The sequence below is a fragment of the Theobroma cacao genome, chromosome 3, assembly GCF_053813885.1.
Source record: "Theobroma cacao isolate CCN51 chromosome 3, ASM5381388v1, whole genome shotgun sequence".
In the NCBI taxonomy this organism is placed as follows: Eukaryota; Viridiplantae; Streptophyta; class Magnoliopsida; order Malvales; family Malvaceae; genus Theobroma; species Theobroma cacao.
In genome coordinates, this window is record NC_142641.1 from 33,571,443 (window position 1) to 33,589,998 (window position 18,556).

The following is an 18,556-nucleotide window of genomic DNA, read 5'->3' on the forward strand; positions in this document are numbered from 1 at the left end:
CGTTGCATTAGCGTTACAATTATATACAATAATAGTGTTGATTACTATTTTGCTTAACGAATATTGTTACATTCGCCTAAAGAAAAGAAAGCATAAGAGATCATATAATGGTACTAGTTATGAGAGGCATATTATAGGGCAATTGAACTTTAGAAGAATGGTCTTTAATTCTGATATAACATGTGTTGAACATATCCGAATGGATAGAAATGCCTTCTATAAACTATGCAATTTGCTTGAAACCATTGGTATGCTTAAACCAACAACACACATGAATGTTGAGGAAATGGTTGCAATCTTTTTGTACATCATTGCTCATCATGCAAAGAATAGGATAATAAAGAGAGAGTTTTTAGAAGTGGTGAGACAGTGAGTAAGCAATTTGGGGTGGTTTTAAATTATGTGTTGAGGTTACAAGCAATACTACTGAAGACTCCGGAGCCCATAACCGAGAATTCAACTAACCTACGATGGAAATGGTTCAAGGTAAACTTAATATGGTTTCTCTTTATAATTTACATATAAAATTTTTATGTGTTTGAATCTAATAAGATATAAGTTTGTGTCACCATTCTATTGGAAACAATAGAATTGTTTAAGTGCTTGAGATGGGACATATGTTAAAGTTAATGCCTTAGAAAATGATAAGCCTAGATACAGAACAAGAAAAAATGAGATTGCCACAAATGTCTTAGGGGTATGTTCACAAGATATGTAGTTCATATATATCTTACCTGTATGGGAAGGTTCAGTTGCAGACTCTAGGGTTCTTCGGGATGCAATCTCTAGAAGAAATGGTTTGAAAGTCCCCAAAGGTAAATAAGGGGTTGACGTGTGTTAAATTAATAATTAAAGAGTTTTATTACTGTTAGCTTGATATATTTAGTTCCTCATACAAAACTATTTTCTTATCATAGGTTTTTACTATTTATGTGATGCTGGATATATAAATGGAAAGGGATTTTTAACTCCATATAATGGAAAGGGATTTTTAACTCCATATAAAGGTGAACGATATCATTTGAATGAATTGAGGCAAAATCGAACTCCTCGATCAAAAGAAGAATTGTTTAATTACAAACACTCCAGTGCTAGAAATGTTATTGAGATATGTTTCTGATTTCTTAAGATGAGATGGGCAATACTTTGTAAGAGGCCTTAGTATCCAGTGAAAACCAAATGCCGAATTATATCGGTATGTGCTTTGTTACCCAATCATATTAGGAGGGAGATGACACATGATCCACTTGAGGCTAAATTCAATTAGGTATATGTCAGACTAGCAGAATAGGAAAATGCGAATATGATACAATACATTGAGAGCTTAAACGAATGGAATAATTGGAGAAATAACTTGGCAGAAGAAATGTGGGATGACTGGTTAACTTCTAGAAATGACACGTAACGTAACATAATATTTTTGTCCTTGTAATTATTAGATGCTATGTTTAGGATTTAGGGTTTAGCGTTGCTAAGGTTGACTGTGTTATAAGGTAATGATTGTATAGAGGTGGGCATATTTTGCATAGTTTGTGTGTAGACAAGTTTAAGGTTCTTGCATTTTTGTGTGAAGAAATGTGAAGTTCTTTTTGTATACACTTTTACCTCTCGTGTACAAAGAGCAATTGCTAACATTTTGTTATTATAGATGGAAGAAACATTAACTCAAGGATCACAAAAGGCAAGTAAAAGATCCACCTATCAGTGGACTCCTCTTGAAGATGCAATTTTAATTGATTGTTGCTTGGATCTTGTGATTGTTGGTGGTTGGACTAGAGATAATGGGACTTTTAAGCCTAGTTACTTGCAACAACTTGAGAAATGGATAGCTGAAAAGATCACAAATTGTCAAATTAAAGGCATCCCATATATACAATCTAGAATGTGGTTACTGAAGTCACAATATAAGGAAGTTGCTAAAATGGTAGACCATTCTGCTTCTAGCTTTGGGTGGGATGACATGAATAAATGTGTCACTTGTGACACTGACGTTTGGAATGGATGGGTGAAGGTAAGTCAACATGGGTGTCATCAAATATTTCCTTGTTATTTATGTCACTCTCATGTGCTTAATATTGATTTTGATCCATACAATTGTTTACTTATTTTCATTAATGTTTATTTTGAAACTGAATTGTAGGGTCATCCAACTGCTTTAGGACTTAGAAATAAGCCTTTTTCGCATTTTGATAAGTTAGCAATTATACTTGGAGAGATAGGGAAATTGGAGAACAAGCAGAGGCACCGACGGATGCCGTGAAGAACATAGAATCTAAGGAAGCAACAGCAAGGGCAACTTTAGATGCATTCAATGGATTGGGTTGTGAACATGAAGACGATGATGTGAACTTTGTCAACATTCCAAAGACTTTGTCAGGCACTCAACATGACAATGCCAACACTGAGACATCTATTGTTGGTTCAAGAAGGAATTCAGTGTCGCTTGAGGTAAATTTGATTCAGAAAAAAGCTAAAACCAAATCCGGTAGTAGTAGTCTTGAGGAGTTGGCATTTTTTAACAATATAAGTGATTTGAAGGATGTTTGTCAAGCTGCAACTACTGAAATTCGTAACTTGGCCTAGTGTTTTAAACACATGGCCGCTGAAGATGACAAGACGATGGAGGTTTTTGAGATCTGGAAGGGATTTGAAGGTCTTCAAAGGTTAACTCGTGATGATGTTATTACGGCTGGAGAAATTATTTGCACTGACCAGAAGAAAGTTAATTACTTCTACAGCATGTCAGAGGAATACAAGATCTTTTATGTGAAAAAAGTGCTTAGGCTTAGTGGCTCATCAATATAGAGTAAATAGAATGGACAAGTAGTTATTAGTTTATTAATGTTAACCTTTTTTCTGTTGTCGTTAAGTCAGAACTGACGTTTATTAATATTTGCAGTTTCAATGTGGTTTGTTGTAAATAATACTTAGTGTTTGAATGGATGTTAATATATTAGGAACTATTGAACTTTTGTTTCAATCTTCCTATTTAAAGTTTAGATCCTTAAGTTTATGGTATTGTCTTAGGTTAGATCCTTATATTTGAAAATGTAAACAGTATAATATTGTACAGGGAGAAGAATTAACATCAAATAAACATGGACGAAGTTATTTATACTGGTTTGTTCACCATCTATAGATAGATGTTCTTTAAACCTCTATAAAAGCTTAGTAGCTCTATCGATAGTTTAATAAATATATCGATATATTTTCATAAGAGTTTTTTATCTATTGATCGTCCCAAAACTATCAATAGCTATTGTGCCACCCTTGTTTCTGGTTGATCATCTATCGATAGATACATGATGTCTATCAATTGATGCAAAGAGTGCTATGCTACCCTTCGGGAATCTACAAATAGATGTTGTCATCTATCGATAGCTACCGGGGTTATCTTACTCGCAGGTGAAAAACTATCGATAGATACCGAGATATATCGATAGTTTAACAAAAGCTCTCTGAACTATCAATAGATTTTGTCATCTATAGATTGCTACCAAGGCTACCTTGCTCGCGGGTGAAGAACTATCGATAGATATCGTGATCTATCGATAGTTTCACAAAAGCTCTCCGAACTATAGATAGATGTTGTCATTTATCAATAGTTACCGGGCCTGTGTTGCTCATGGGTGGAGAACTATCGATAGATATTGATAACTATCGATAGATATCGTGATCTATCGATAGTTTCACAAACGCTCTCCGAACTATAGATAGATGTTGTCATTTATCAATAGTTACCGGGCCTGTGTTGCTCATGGGTGGAGAACTATCGATAGATATTGATAACTATCGATAGATGATTGAGTTGTTATAAAATACTCTAACATTATATCGATATATTAAGGAATCTATCAATAGATGTTCATGGTTTTTAGATATTACGCCTTTGCAATATGAATCTATCGATAGATATTCTTAATTTATCGATGTATGACTACATCTATCGATAGATTCATACTGTAAAAGGTTTTGCGTGCGCATTGTTGATTGTTTTTCAAAAGCAATCAAAAAGTATTTATTAAAAACCAAGGGAAAAAATCTTCCCCTTTATAGTACATACGAAAACAACAGTGCAACCTAAGAAAGTAGGAAACTCATTCATTTAATGCAGTTTTTTTTTAAATGCATTCATAGAATTTCATTCCAATAGCGGGAATACAACATTCCCACTATTTACAAATAAGGAAGAAAGCATATTGGTTGAGATCCCTTTGACTATGGCGTACATCCCCAATATTTCCTCACAGAGACCCTTACTCAATTATCCAAAAACCAAAAAAAAAATCTATAGCTTTAGAACTCAAGATAAGACAAAAACAAAAGAACCACCCCTTAAATCTGTACAATTCATTTCAGGGGCCTGAACAAAAATATGCCCCATAACTTGAAAACAAAAATCAACTGATAAGATCATAAACCATCACAAAAGTTCATAAGAAAAACAAGACACCCAATCAACCGAAACAGACTCAATTTAAAGCATTAAAAGCAGCAATAGTTCAAAATACCCTATAGATCCAAAAACATAGAAAGAACAAACATGTAGCCGAAGATACAAATACTTGTAAATACAACCAAAATCTGATGGACAGGTAGCCATCAAATCGAACAGTCCAAAAACTGAGTAGAACATATGTATTCAGTGAGAACTCATGATGGTGGCGAAAATTGAGAGCAAAATTGATCCTCCAAGTATTTTTGGCACAGCAACATCTCTTGATTCTGCACCTCAAACAAATCCATACAGGCAGTCAACCTAGAGTCCATTGTTTCCATAAATGAGAAAAGTCTAGTGAAAGCTTTCTCAACATCGAATGTGGTGGAAATAGGTGCACTAGGTTGAGCAGTAGAGAGGCCACTATGATATGCACTCTGCTTACCCTCATTCCCCTCTTTATCAAACACCGGGTTATCGACTACCCCTTTCCTAACCCAACTGTTGTTTCTGAACTTAAAACCTAGCTTTTTAATAATATACTCCTCGATAGGATTGAACAAAGCATGATTTTTGGGCATATCACAACGGGTGCCAACTTTGAAGTAGTCTATGATTTCACTAATCAACATGCTGTAAAGTAGGTTTTTTATGCCCCCTTGAATGGTCAGGAGCATGTCATCCATGATGAATTTAGCAAGGTCAATATGGTGATTTAATTTGATGTTAAATAAGAACCAAAGGTCCTTTGTGGTGATAGTTGAGTAGTTCGAGCCGTGAGGAGGATAGTGTGAGTGATGATGAGGTGCAAGACTCTATCAAAGAAATATAACCTTGTGCAACTAGCACTGCCTTGTTGGTCCCAAAAAAATATGCTAGAGGGGGGGTGAATAGCACTTTTTAGGTCTTACTAAACTTGATTTCTAATTGGGGACAAATTGAAGGCCAAAGATGAGAAATTTGATGCAAGATGAAGGAATGATTTTAGAAAGAATGAAAATGAAAAATAAAACAAAAGAGACAATACTCAAAGATTTATAGTGATTCGGTCAAAGACCCACATCCACTACCTTGATTGTTCAACCAAGGATTTTCCAAACCAAATCATTAAAACTAGTGGAATTCCCAAGCTTCCACCAAGCTTTTACAATAGCTTTTCACAAACTCAACTACAACTTTTAACAATGGTTTTTCACGGGGATCAACCAAAACCCAAAATGGCTTTTCAAAGGCTCAACCACAACCTTTAACAAAGGTTTTTCACGGGATCAACCAAAACCCAAAATGGCTTTTTAAAGGCTCAACCACAACCTTTAACAATGGTTTTTCATGAGATCAACCAAAACCCAAAACTAACTTTTTTAAGGCTAAGTTAGAACCTATCACAACAACCAAGCTAACCCAAGCTTGAACAACCCATTAGAGTGTCTCTGACACTCTAAGTAAACAGGAAATAAGGGAAAAATGAAGTACAATTTATCACCTAGCTGATCTAAGATGTACAAAGTTAAGCTCAAACTCTTCTTCAAAGGATAGGAGTGAAATACAAGTGAAAAGAGAAGGTTTTTGGTCTTTTAAGCTCAAAATCACTTTTGATAACTTCTCTATCCTGTTTTTGACTATTGGAGAGGCTTTAAATACTTGCAAAATCAATTCTGGCCATTGGAGACAGAAACTAGCCATTTCTGGCCGTTATTTTGTCCTTTTATGCTGAAATTTAAAGTTTCTGACAATGTGCTCTTAGTTTACTAACTATGCTTCTTAGTCGATTAAGTCATCTCTATCTCTGAACTCAGTTTCTGGCAGTAAGCTCTTAGTCGACTAACAATGCTCCTTAGTCGTTTAAGTTGTCTTTGTTTCTGAACCCAGTTTCTAGTAATAAGATCTTAGTCGACTAACAATGCTCCTTAGTCAATTAAGTTGTCTCTATTTCTGAACCAGCCACCTTCATTTTTGAGTTATTAATTTATTATTGACATACATTTTTGTTCTACACACTCAAGTAGTAGAGTTAGACATAAATGAATGGGAATGATTTATTATCATCAAAAACTTATGGAGCCAACAATCTTCCTTTTTTTATGATGACAAAACATTCCTTGATTAATATCATAGTGTCTATTAGTTCTTTTTGTTCTGCACAAGATGAGGAATTTCTCCCCTAAGTGTGTGCTCCCCCTTAATGTATGCATGATCTTTTCAAGTTATTTTGTTATCTAACTTAACAGGTCAGCTAATTTTTATCTATTTCCTAATGAAAATAACAAGCATTGATTCAGACATTTGACAGAGCATATTCATGAATTGTCTTACGAGCTTGCAGAGCTGCCAGTTATAAGTAACAAGATATTATCAATATTATGACCATTTATACCATCATCAACTTATCATCAACAAACCATATCCATTCTAGAATCAAATCTCATTAACAAGCCAACAAAGATAACATAAAAGCATAACAAAAGTAAGTTATCAGCATCTAAATCCTAACCATCAGCAATTATCACAGCAGATTGTCAAATCCTAACCATCAACAATTATTAAAGCAGAATGTCATAAGTAACTAAGCATCACACACATAAATTAAACATGAAGACCTATCAAACTCTATTTAACTTAGTTTTCCTTCTTTCCATTTTCTTTTTCATCATTAAACAAGATATTCAAAACTCCCCCTTAATGAGTGCATCAAGATTTTCTTTTAATCTTTAAATCAGACTTTAATGAATCAAATTCATAAGCACCCATACACCTAAGTCATACAAGCTTATAGATATAGTTCAATAACTTCAAGAGTTAAGCTTATGTCCATGTAAGAACAAATGTATGGGAGTTAAATCATTTCAAGAAATTGTCAAGGATTACTCAAATAATGTTCAAGCAAATTTGATCATTTTGTCATAATCAAAACTATAATAATTTTAAAGCTAACATGCCTCTCTCATTTAGTGGAAGGTAGATAAACGTCGACCGAAGGTCAACATTATCAAAGACATAGCGAAGATCTTCTCGAAGGGAAGTCAGGTGAAGGACTCATTCTATCAGCTCACCAGTAACAAAGATCCGTTGTCCCATGACGTGGGTGACAAACGTATCGTCATGGTTCACTAGCTGACTTGTTTCTGACTTAACATATTTTTATGTTGCATTGAAGTAAAAGATCCGAACCAAATTCTCATAATATTTTCTATTCAACTATAAATAATGTGTCCATCTATTTTCAAAGTTCGCAAGGTATGGGAAATTAATTGACTTTAAGTAATCAGAGTCAATTATACGTCCGAGCATTACCTTGCGTTTGGTGAAATTAGCGTTGAATATTTCAGCGTGCGATGAATGAGTGAAATTTTGTAAAAACAAACTCACGATTGAGGCTGAAGATGTTTACGCACGAGCAGAGCCGCCTGAACCCCTGTTATAAGTCACCTTTGTGCACTTAGGTCTACGACTCATTTCCAGAAATTATGAAATTTGGAGGCTTGGGGTGTTTTGTTTTAAAACGATTCGGTAAAATGTCAAAAAGAATGAGGGAAATGATTTAATGGAGAGAATTTCCCTCAAAACGCAAGGGAATCCAATAATTTGGGGGATTAAGATCTAAGGTTTTACCCTAAACCCTAAACTAAATTTTTGATGAAATTTGAAAGCAACACTTGGTTAATTTATGAGTTCGATGATGAAAGTTGAGAAGGAAACCCTTTAAATAGTTTAGAATCGGACAAATTTACAATGAACTTGAGAGGTTTTGAAGGAGAAAGGTTTTGGAGGCCTCGGTTATGAGAGAGAGGAAGCATCATGTACGCTTGTCAGTGAATAATCTATCGATAGATTTCAAATCTATCGATACATGCCAGTTCATCTTCCACTAGTGTACACATTTATAGATAGATTTTGTATGTGATTGTATGCATCGATAGATTATATTGATATATCAATAGAGGCTATCATGTGAAAGTCAAAGAACAATGTTTCACATCCAACTCGTGCAAAAGGATCAAAATTGAGTTTTTGATGAAGAGAAGGTCCTACAACATGATTATTGCATAATATTTTTATATTAGTCAGATCATAATTCCAAACTACCATTAGTATTTTTAATTTTAATAAGTTTAAGCAAGAATATATATTTATGAATTTTTTAAATATTTCAAGATTTTAATACATTTTTAAAAAATATTATGTTTTTCTTTTAATGTTATTATTTATTATTTTAATTGCTTAATATTGAAAAGTCAAATTTTATATAAAAATTAAAAGTTTATTCAACTTATACGTTTTTTATACATAAGGGTAATTTTGTCAATTTACATTACATTCCTAGTAAAATGCTTACAAACCAAACACTAAAATGTAATCCTTTTAGTAATCACATTTCTTGTAATCATCATTTTCCCTTATTATACCAAACACTGCAAAGTTATATTCCTAGCAATCACATTCCTTGCAATATACCAAACGTAACCTAAGCATTGTGTTAGTTGTCCGTAGTCACCTAAACCATATGAAAGAAAAAAAGATAAGGATGTGTTTCAAATGCAATCCATGTGCTGTCTAAAATCCCAAACAAAGTCTTCAAGCTACTCCTTTTTTCTCAAAAGCACTCCAACCACGCCTTTACATTTTTAATCTTAAAAGAAATGTCCACCAATTAAAAATGTTGTACTGTCCTTGAAAGAGACACGCATCATTTTGATTTGAATCACAAGGGACGAGTGCATTGATGGTCTTGCCCACCTACAAACACCTTACATTATCCAAATTCAAAATTAAGTCATTTTAATGCATTACATTTACCCACAACCATCTAATTTGTCCACGTATTTTCGTTTGTTTCAATGCCTTATATTTCAATTTCATCAATCCAAGGAAAATAAGACACAACAAACAACTTAAACCCACACTACTTGGGTGGAGTTTTTGTTTAAATGACCACTGGTCTAGCTTTTCTTGCCTAGCAACTTTAATTTGCTCATTAATTAACTTGCTAGACAGAAGGCTATCACCGGTACTAGTAGTGTTGATGACGTAAGGCCAAGAAAAGAGGAGAAAAAAAACACAGAGAAGAAGAAAAAGAAAGAGAAAAAAGAGAAGGTGAACCGATTAAAAGGAAGAGGAGGGTGTGAACATGAAAAAAAATCGGGGTTGACGATTGCAAAATTCGACCATCAACTATTATAACTAGTTCTTTTTTTAATTTTTTGTAAGAAAAATGAGAAAAAAGAAAGAAAAGATTTTTTTTAAAAAGTAAATCAATTAAAAGGTAGACTAGGTAGAGAAAGAAGACAAAGAGTTCATATTTCATAAGTGAATACTTTCAAAGCTTAATCAACAAATATCCATAATTCAAAAAATTCATTTGATACTTTAACAATCCTAAGATATTAAAAGTTCATATTTAATTCCCTTTCAAAATCAGACAATGAAATTTAAACTCTTGTTGATGCATCTTAACGGTTAAACTCCCATAATAAGGCGCTACCAGCCAAATGTTCATATAACATATTCTCCACTTGTGCACTAGAAAAGTTGAAACTTCTATAGATTAATTGGACAAGTCAAACTCCTATTGGTTCAATCTAAATGGGTACATGAAATACAGGCTTCACTAATGTATAAAAGAGACCACAAATAATAAATCACTTTCTTATAATTTTCCTATAAGTGATCATAGTCCAAATAATTCATAGCATTTCATAATCTCATAGTTGGATCTCAATTTCGTACAAAAACACCATTTTCAATCAAATATATTATATCATGCAAGAAAACATTAAAGATATGACTTACTCCATAGGAGCTTCATATTATGTCATTAGACCAATTTAAATAATTAATTTAAATTAGAATAAATTTTCATTGATAAATGCTCAAAACATGCTAAAAAAGTATAGACTGACGTACTAAGTATTTTGTCACGACCCGGAACCTCCCTCGGACCCATGACAACTGCCGCGACATCCCAATTGACACTCATTACCCGGAATGCCAATCAGAACCCCGTAAGGCTTACATATCAGTTTCTTACCTTTTCTGTGAGAAATCGTTTTTAAACATTCCATTTTAAACAATTTCCAGTAGTTTCCGGCTCAAGTAAATCAAAAGACAAAAATATTTTAAAAGGATTTATAGACAAATATTACTATTCAAAATATTGATTAAAATATAAGATTTTTATATAAAACAATATTTATAGAAATACGTGTAAGAAATCTTTTATAACTTGGAAGTAAAATAAATTCATACATACAATAATTTACAAAGTTATAATGTACAATAATAATTACAATGACAAGTGGACCAAAATACACCAAGTATTGGTGATAATAACTTACTGTTTGTGAGATAAAAATGTCAACTAGAATCCTCGACAAAATAAGGTATCTACAAGCTACCACAGACCTGAAATGTTTGGAAAGGAGGTGAGTGAGATTTTGCAATCCCAATGAGTAAACAGACATTATCATAAATATCTAAAGGTGAGTAACATGGAGGCAAGTTTAAACAACAAATCACAAACCATTTCATAAGGTTTTCAATTTATTCCTTAAACCATAAAATATTTGTAATTTACCAAAACAATTGTTAAGGCTTATGTCTTTTATTAAAAAACAAGGCTCAAGCCAAAACTAATCCTCAGGGATACCTTGGCCGAGGCATCTATCCGAGTCCGCTAAGGTTGTTATGATATTTACACGTGAAACACATTTTTATTTTTAAAACAATCTGTTCCTTGGCATTGGCCGAGTTACACATTCACGTGGGGGTTCGACGTGAAGTGAGCTCTAATAATACCCCAGGAGTTACCCTCCTCGCCTCTACAATCGGAGTAACTATGTAACCGGGTTTACCGTGCCCCTCTAATAGGTAGTCCACGGAAACCCATCACTACAGTGACTAAACCCACCAATTTTAATAAAATTTCAACAGTATAACGTGGCTTTTATTTACGTACCCAGCCTGCATAATAAAAACAGCTTACATAAATTCCCAATACAATTTATCAAATATAGCCACCTATACTCATATTTCATAAGCCACTCATAGGAAAATATATATTTCAAAATAATTGTCAGCCTCCAATTACTCAATTTCATAATCAACACAATATATTTTTATTTGTCATATTTATTTCTAAAACATCAAAAATCTCGTTTTAATCTCGTTTTCATTTCATAAAATACATAAAAAGCATCTAAAAATAAACTCTAGATAATTTACAATAATAATAAGTTTACTCACCGTTTATACAAATTAACTGATTTTTAGGTGCCCCGATCACTGTTCGTCAGGTATTACTTCCTTGCCTTTACTGGAAGGCTCTCCTCCTAAACACATTACAAAATTTACTTAATTCACCACATTGATGCTAAATCACTATATAATTGACTTAAATCCTATACTAATGCATGGTATGAAATGCAATAGCCTAAAACGGCTTAAACGCGTATTAACCTATTTTTGGCACTTTACCCGATAAATTGCTAACGCGTTCCATTTTAGATCTAAATTGTCCCATTTTCTCTCCAAAATTTCTAACCATTAAATATCAGCCAATAACCTTCTAAAATCACCAAAATCAGCTCACTTTCCTCTTTGGAAAATTTGGTCAAAAATGGGACATTAACTCGGTAAATTTTTCACTTTGTTTTTCTATCACATTTAACCATTTTTCATCATTTTCTCTTCATTTCTCTTAGAATAAAAATCAATTCATCATCATTGTACATCAATGCATATTCAGCCAAGGGTGGGTATTGTGAAAATTTCATGCTTTCTTGCCCAATTTAATTTCTATACACATTTAACTAACTAAAACTACCAATTTAACTAAATATCAAAACCTAAAAATTTCAAATTCTCTCCCCTAGAATTTCGGCCAGCCCTTGGTTTCACTTTTTGATCTCTCTCCTCAAGCATTCTTAATGGAAATAAAGGCATAGGAAAGGTAGAAATCAAGCTAAAGTCGAAAAATCTTACCATTAGACGGGTAAACGGGCGAAAAACGCGATTTTCCCTTTGAATTTTCTAGTTTTCCTTTGTTTTTCTCTTTTCTTCATCTCCTCTCTATTTTCTCTCTTGTTCTTTCCTTATGGCCGGCCAGCACCTAATATGGGGTTTAAATAGGCTGACTTTTCATTAAAATAATATTAAACCATTAAAAAAAATGCCATGTGTCACTTTCCCATTGGCCCGTTTTTAAAATTTCATCCATTTGTTTCCAAATTTTCACCATACACTTGTCCCACATATCCATAGCTTAGATAAAATTCTCAGACTTATCCAAAGTCTTGGTGGAGTAATTTTTGAAATTTATACTTTTGCCCCCGTAAAAGTGAAAAATTACACTTTTACCCAAAAAACTGAAAAATTGCCCATAGACATATTTTTCATCCCTTATACTCATACCATTCCCCAATTTGTCAAATTTGATCTAAATTCTCTCAAAATCTCAAATTTTGTCTGCGGGTGGTAAAATTACGATTTTACCCCTAAACATCAAAATTTCCAATTTTACCCCAAATGAACCCTCGAACTCCAAACAATCATTTTTAGTCATTCCCGAACTGTAAAATATTAAATTTCATCCTACGATTCCTATTTGAACTAGTTTGAGGTTAAATCAACTCAAGTGTACCATTAGGTACAATACCGAGTTTCGTCTATTCTTAGGACTTTCCTAGCGTAATAACATGCTACTCGGTGCATGTATGTCATGACATGTGTTTATAAGGTCAGGTTTTACATATTTTGTTCATTGAAGGTAAATTTTAAGGCTATAATGAATTGATTTATTATCATATTGGTAGAATTCATAGACCACTTTAGTTAGCTAAAGTTAAAACTCAGTACATGGATTACATATAACCATATCTAAAAGAACCATAACTACAAAATTCAAAGTTCATAGGGTTCAAACAAGGTGCTAATCAAAGAATGACCATATAGATTTCAAGAATTAATCTAACTAAAACCAAACAGTGTTAAGAAATTACGAAAAAAGCTGGAATCAACAAAGCCTAAGGAAATTAACTATAATTAGATACCTATTGTATAAAACAAGGATTAAAAGCACCTCAAACCTACATAATTCAGTTTCAAAACTAGACTTTCAGAATCAGCTCAAAAACAGCAAAAATATTTCTAAAGCACCAAATTCAAGTTTTCTAGATTTCTCAATAGAAGAGAGAACATCTTTTTCTTCTTTTTCTCTTTAATTTAGGCAGTTGTGAGGTTATTTAAAGGGATTTGGATACTTATTTACACATTATGGAAGCTTTGGAAAGGGCACCTGACCATCATGCATCTAAAGTTTTCTTGATTTGCTATGTACTCTTAAGTTTCTTAATTTGTTATGTACTCTTAAACTTATAATAGTTACAAGATAGAGCTTTTAGACTTTTTGTTTTTTCCAATCTTAAAATTAATTAGTATAATTTTTATAAGAAAGAGATCACTAAGGACATTATACAGAACCTGTTAAAGGTCTACAAATCAAAATGTTTTGTTTCACCAACTTAGATCAAACTTACATAGAAATTAAAACATAAACCACAATATCATAAATAAAGTGATTCATAGAAGAACATGAAAGATATATCAAGCTATCTTAACTACAATGAAAGGATTTTTAAGCCTTTAAGCTTAATCAATTATAGCATATGCCAGGGTATTTAAGAAAAAATCTTGATCCATCAATGCTATGTTGTAAGTTCAAAACCAAAATAACTTAATAATTTTGCCATATTTTAAATAAAACAGTAATTTTGATCTTCTAAGCAAGAAACTCACATTAGATGATTACTTCTCTTCTACATGGGCCTTGACACAAACAAAGCCAGAACAAAAAGAAAATGGTTGAGAAGTAATGGCCAAAATTTAGGGGAAATCAAAGAGAAAAACAAAAAGTGGAAGCAAAAGAAGAAAAGAGCAAGAGAAAGACCTAAAGCAGGGCTACAATTACTTTGTCAATGTTGATAATGCTGGGCATAGAGGCTCATTTAGGGAATAGAACTTCCAATCCCATAAATCTAATGAAAAATTATATAGAAAAGATTATCAATAATTTTTTTCCAAAATTATATATCTTTCTAAAGTTCAAATAACATGTTTTGAAGCCAAACACCATTACAACACAGTTCTCCTACAAATAGAAAACTATCAATTTCATCAGACCTTTTTCCATTAAATATAACCAATCTAAAGCAAAATAGTTAAAAATGCAAAAAAAAAGTGATAAGCCGATGCTTGCTAATAAAAATAGATATATAGGCTAATACTAATATTATACTAATATTAATGCAAAGAAAGTGATAATCTGATGCTTGCTAATAAAAATAAATATATTGGCTAATTCTAATTTTATACCAATACTAATGCCAAGAAAGTAATAAGTTGTGCAACTACCATACTTGAAATGAAGTAGAATTCTTAAAATCCAAGTTTTATTTTGAATAGAAACAATAATTTGCTGATGGAAGCTAAATAAAACAAAACAGCAACTGAGCAACCTTGAATAAGATCTTAACCAAAATTACACATAACAAATATCAACAATCCAAATTGCTAAGTACCGACAAATCAATTTGTAATAAGAGAAAAGATTTTATATTATGCACCCAAACTAAGAGAAACTTTATTAGCATATGAAATCTAAATAACAAAAGTAAAGCTTTTAAAGTGGTGATTCTCTCTAAAGTAAAAATATAGCTAAACAGTGGGTAAGAAATAATACCAAGTCTAACATATTTACTATTGAATCCATGCCCAACCCTTTGGACGATTGGTAGCCCCTTCGAGAGTTACAAGTCCTTCCCTAAATGGATCGTATTCACTCCTCATGGAAAACATAATGTAATGCAACCATCAATCCCATTACTGCCAAACTAGCCTTGAAAGGTCTTTGAGTTCTTGACATTATCAAATACAATTCCAAACAGATTTCATCCGCTAATAATTTCAATTCCTGTAAAGACAATCTATTATTAAGTGTGCTTAAAGCATATGTATATATAAAGATTATAAGGCTCAAAACGCAAGCCTTGATAGTCTATTTGTTCAAGTGAATAAGATTTTCAACTACATCAGGTATAGGTGTAAGGACTTTTTGTTAAAACAAATCATCAATATAAAGAAAAGAACATATTTGTTTGAGCCATAGTAGGTCCTTTGTAAATAAAATAAAATATCTAGAGCAAATCAAACAACAGAGATAAGAAATCTTATTGATTATGTTGAGAAAAGAGAGCAAATACAAGCCCAAGACAAATGGAACATGAGAAAGGGAGAGAAGTGTACAACCGAGACCCAAATCGAGAAAGAGCGATGGAATCCACCCTAATTAGAAGCAAGGAGGGAGCAATGGAACTACGGACTTAGTCATAACACAAAAATGGATTGTGCAAAAGTGATATGAAGAAAAAAAGACCTAGGTGACAGAAGTGAGAGAGAAAAGAAGAAAGACGGATAAGGAAAAAAAAAAGTAAAGTTCTAAGGAAGCTTCCAAACAATAACAGAAAGTAGCAAAAGTGCAAGTGAAAATGTCACATCCTATTTTCTGAGGGGTTCATAATTGGCACATGAACCTACATGAGTATAGCCCACTAGATCCAAGTAAGCCTTAATCAATAATGCAAGGGCTAGTCATCCATCACATTCACATACATTTCCATTCACATATTAGAATTTATAAATAACTCATCAAGATCACATCATTTCAGAACTTCTCAACATAACGTGTGGTTTCTATCTCATTGCATATAAATATTCACAATGTTTATATCAACTGTGATCTAGAACGCATCCCCGTGTCTATATCACTATAGTTCATCCACCATAGTCTCAACATTTATATGCACCTATTTTGAGGCTCAACACAATATTCACAAACATAAACAAGTACAAGACGGAAAAAGAAACGAAAAAAAAATATTTTTTATTTTTTTTATTACTTTTTTTTAAAAAAAGTTATTTTGACATGTGTTATTTTTGTTTTATCAAAAAGAAGGCTGCTAGGACAAAATTGTTCCTTCATGTGTTTGAAATTAGGGTGTACTCTTCATGACAAGTTCAGTACAGCTTTACTTATGGGATGGTTACTCTTGGTTTTTTACATGTTGAGTTTGGTTTCATTCAAAGCTAAAAGTTCCCAAATTGTTCCTCGCTATCATCTTACTTGGGCTAGCAAGGTAACTCGGTCCTCACCCATTACAAGCTTTAAACAAACTAGGTTCAATCTAAGTAGAGGTATTTCACTAGGACATGCGGAGGTTATCACCTCCCGAGAACGTAGCTACTTAACCTTCTCCTAATTAGAATAGAGCTCGGATAAAAGGCTTATGCATGGATGCAATGTGTTGTGTGTGTGAAAGAGTGGACCAACCTTTAATCACTCATCTCATGTCCCTCTATCCTAAATGTCTCGCAATTATTAAATGCAATAAAATAACAACAATGAAACAATAAATGTACAAAATAATAATGCACAAAACAAATGTTCAAAATTAAAAGAAACACTAAATTATTTAAGGCTTAGGATAACCTATGATTAATTAATGGCTCGACTCTCAAAGCGTCCCCAATTGAGCTACTAATCTATCGCTACGTGCGTATCTGGGAACCTATCCGTCTTGATGTGGAAACTTTAAGGAGTTGCCACCAATCTTTTTTTATAAGGTGTGATTGGCCACTTATTAAATTCGTTTTATTCGACAAGGTCTTAAATTGATTTTAGGTTCATCTAAAGAACAACAAACTAATCTATGTTTTTTATTTCGGATTCGGGAGTACAATTATGCACAATGAAGGATTAGCAACCTCGTGACACTCGTTCTACGAACGATACCATTTAATCATATGTTATCATATTTAAGCCTTAACTTTTAATTTTATTCTTTTGTTTCCTTAATAATTATTTTATTTCTTTTTTTTTGTTTTATTCGCGACCTAAAGTCCATTATTTTGTTTTATGGGTGTGACATGCATATGATGTAATTATGAAATGAATGGCATAAATATTAATAATGTCAAATAAAAACCTTTTAATGAAAATATTTTCCAAATCCGTCCATTATACGAGAGGGACTCAGGGATACTCTCTTACTTAGGGAACTTTCTAAAGGAATTCACCTTCGCAAGCTCTCTCAAAAAGTCCCATCATCAGGGCCTTGGCTCGCGCTAAAAATATATCGAGATGTCATGACAATGATTTTAATGTTTATGGTGTGACAATGATGGTTTTGATATTTTGATTTTATTATTATTGTAAACTTTAACATTACTACCACCTTGAAGGTATTTTAAATATTTAGAGTATCTTACTATCTATTGACTTTGTGTTTTTTGTTCAGGGATCATGTTTTCTGTTCAGTTTTTGTTTTTCTCAACTGCGGCCATTGTATAAAACGCACCATTGAAAATTTTATTTTGTTTAGTGCTGTAATATTTTTTATGCTATTATTGCAAGAATTTTGTGGATTACTATATACTGTTCTGCAAATTATTTTTTATACTTATTTTTAGAGTTACTTATGTCATCTTTATTTGTATCTTTCGTCGCAATGAGTTGGCCAAATTTATTTACCACACTGGTCATGGTAATTACTAACCTTTTATGTGAATAAACTCTTTGAGTTAGTTCATGTATCTTATTTTTTAATATTGAATTGATTTCCATTGTTGTTTTATATTTATTTCTGTATGTTTATGTGAGTTATTCTTTTTTATAGGTTTGTGCTTTGTTTTGGTGCAAATATTAGGAAGTTCTAGTTGTTCTTTTTCATCTTTGCTATAATTTTTTGCAGAGTTTGTCTTTTGCAATTTTTGTCTATGATATTTTATTTGTAATGTTTTACTGCAAATTAATTTTTTATTTGGAAGTTTTGCTTCTAATGTTTATTTTGGTTTTATTTGTTTTGGTTCTTATTAAATTGTTATATGCTGAACGTTGTGTTATGTTTAATGATTATTATCAATTTCTTATATAATTTGTTGATATTAATATTTCATCTTTGACATTTGAGTTTGTTTGATTATTGTTTAGAGATATTTATAAATGAATATTTCAATTTCTCTCTTTATGTTTAACTAGCTATGAGATGAATATTGTTCTTGCAATTGATA

General features: G+C 32.4%; 1 pseudogene; it reads left to right on the plus strand.

The window, feature by feature from the left end:
* Nucleotides 1-157: 157 nt before the first annotated feature.
* LOC148763749 (uncharacterized) lies at nt 158-2,583 on the plus strand (annotated as a pseudogene).
* Nucleotides 2,584-18,556: the final 15,973 nt, after the last annotated feature.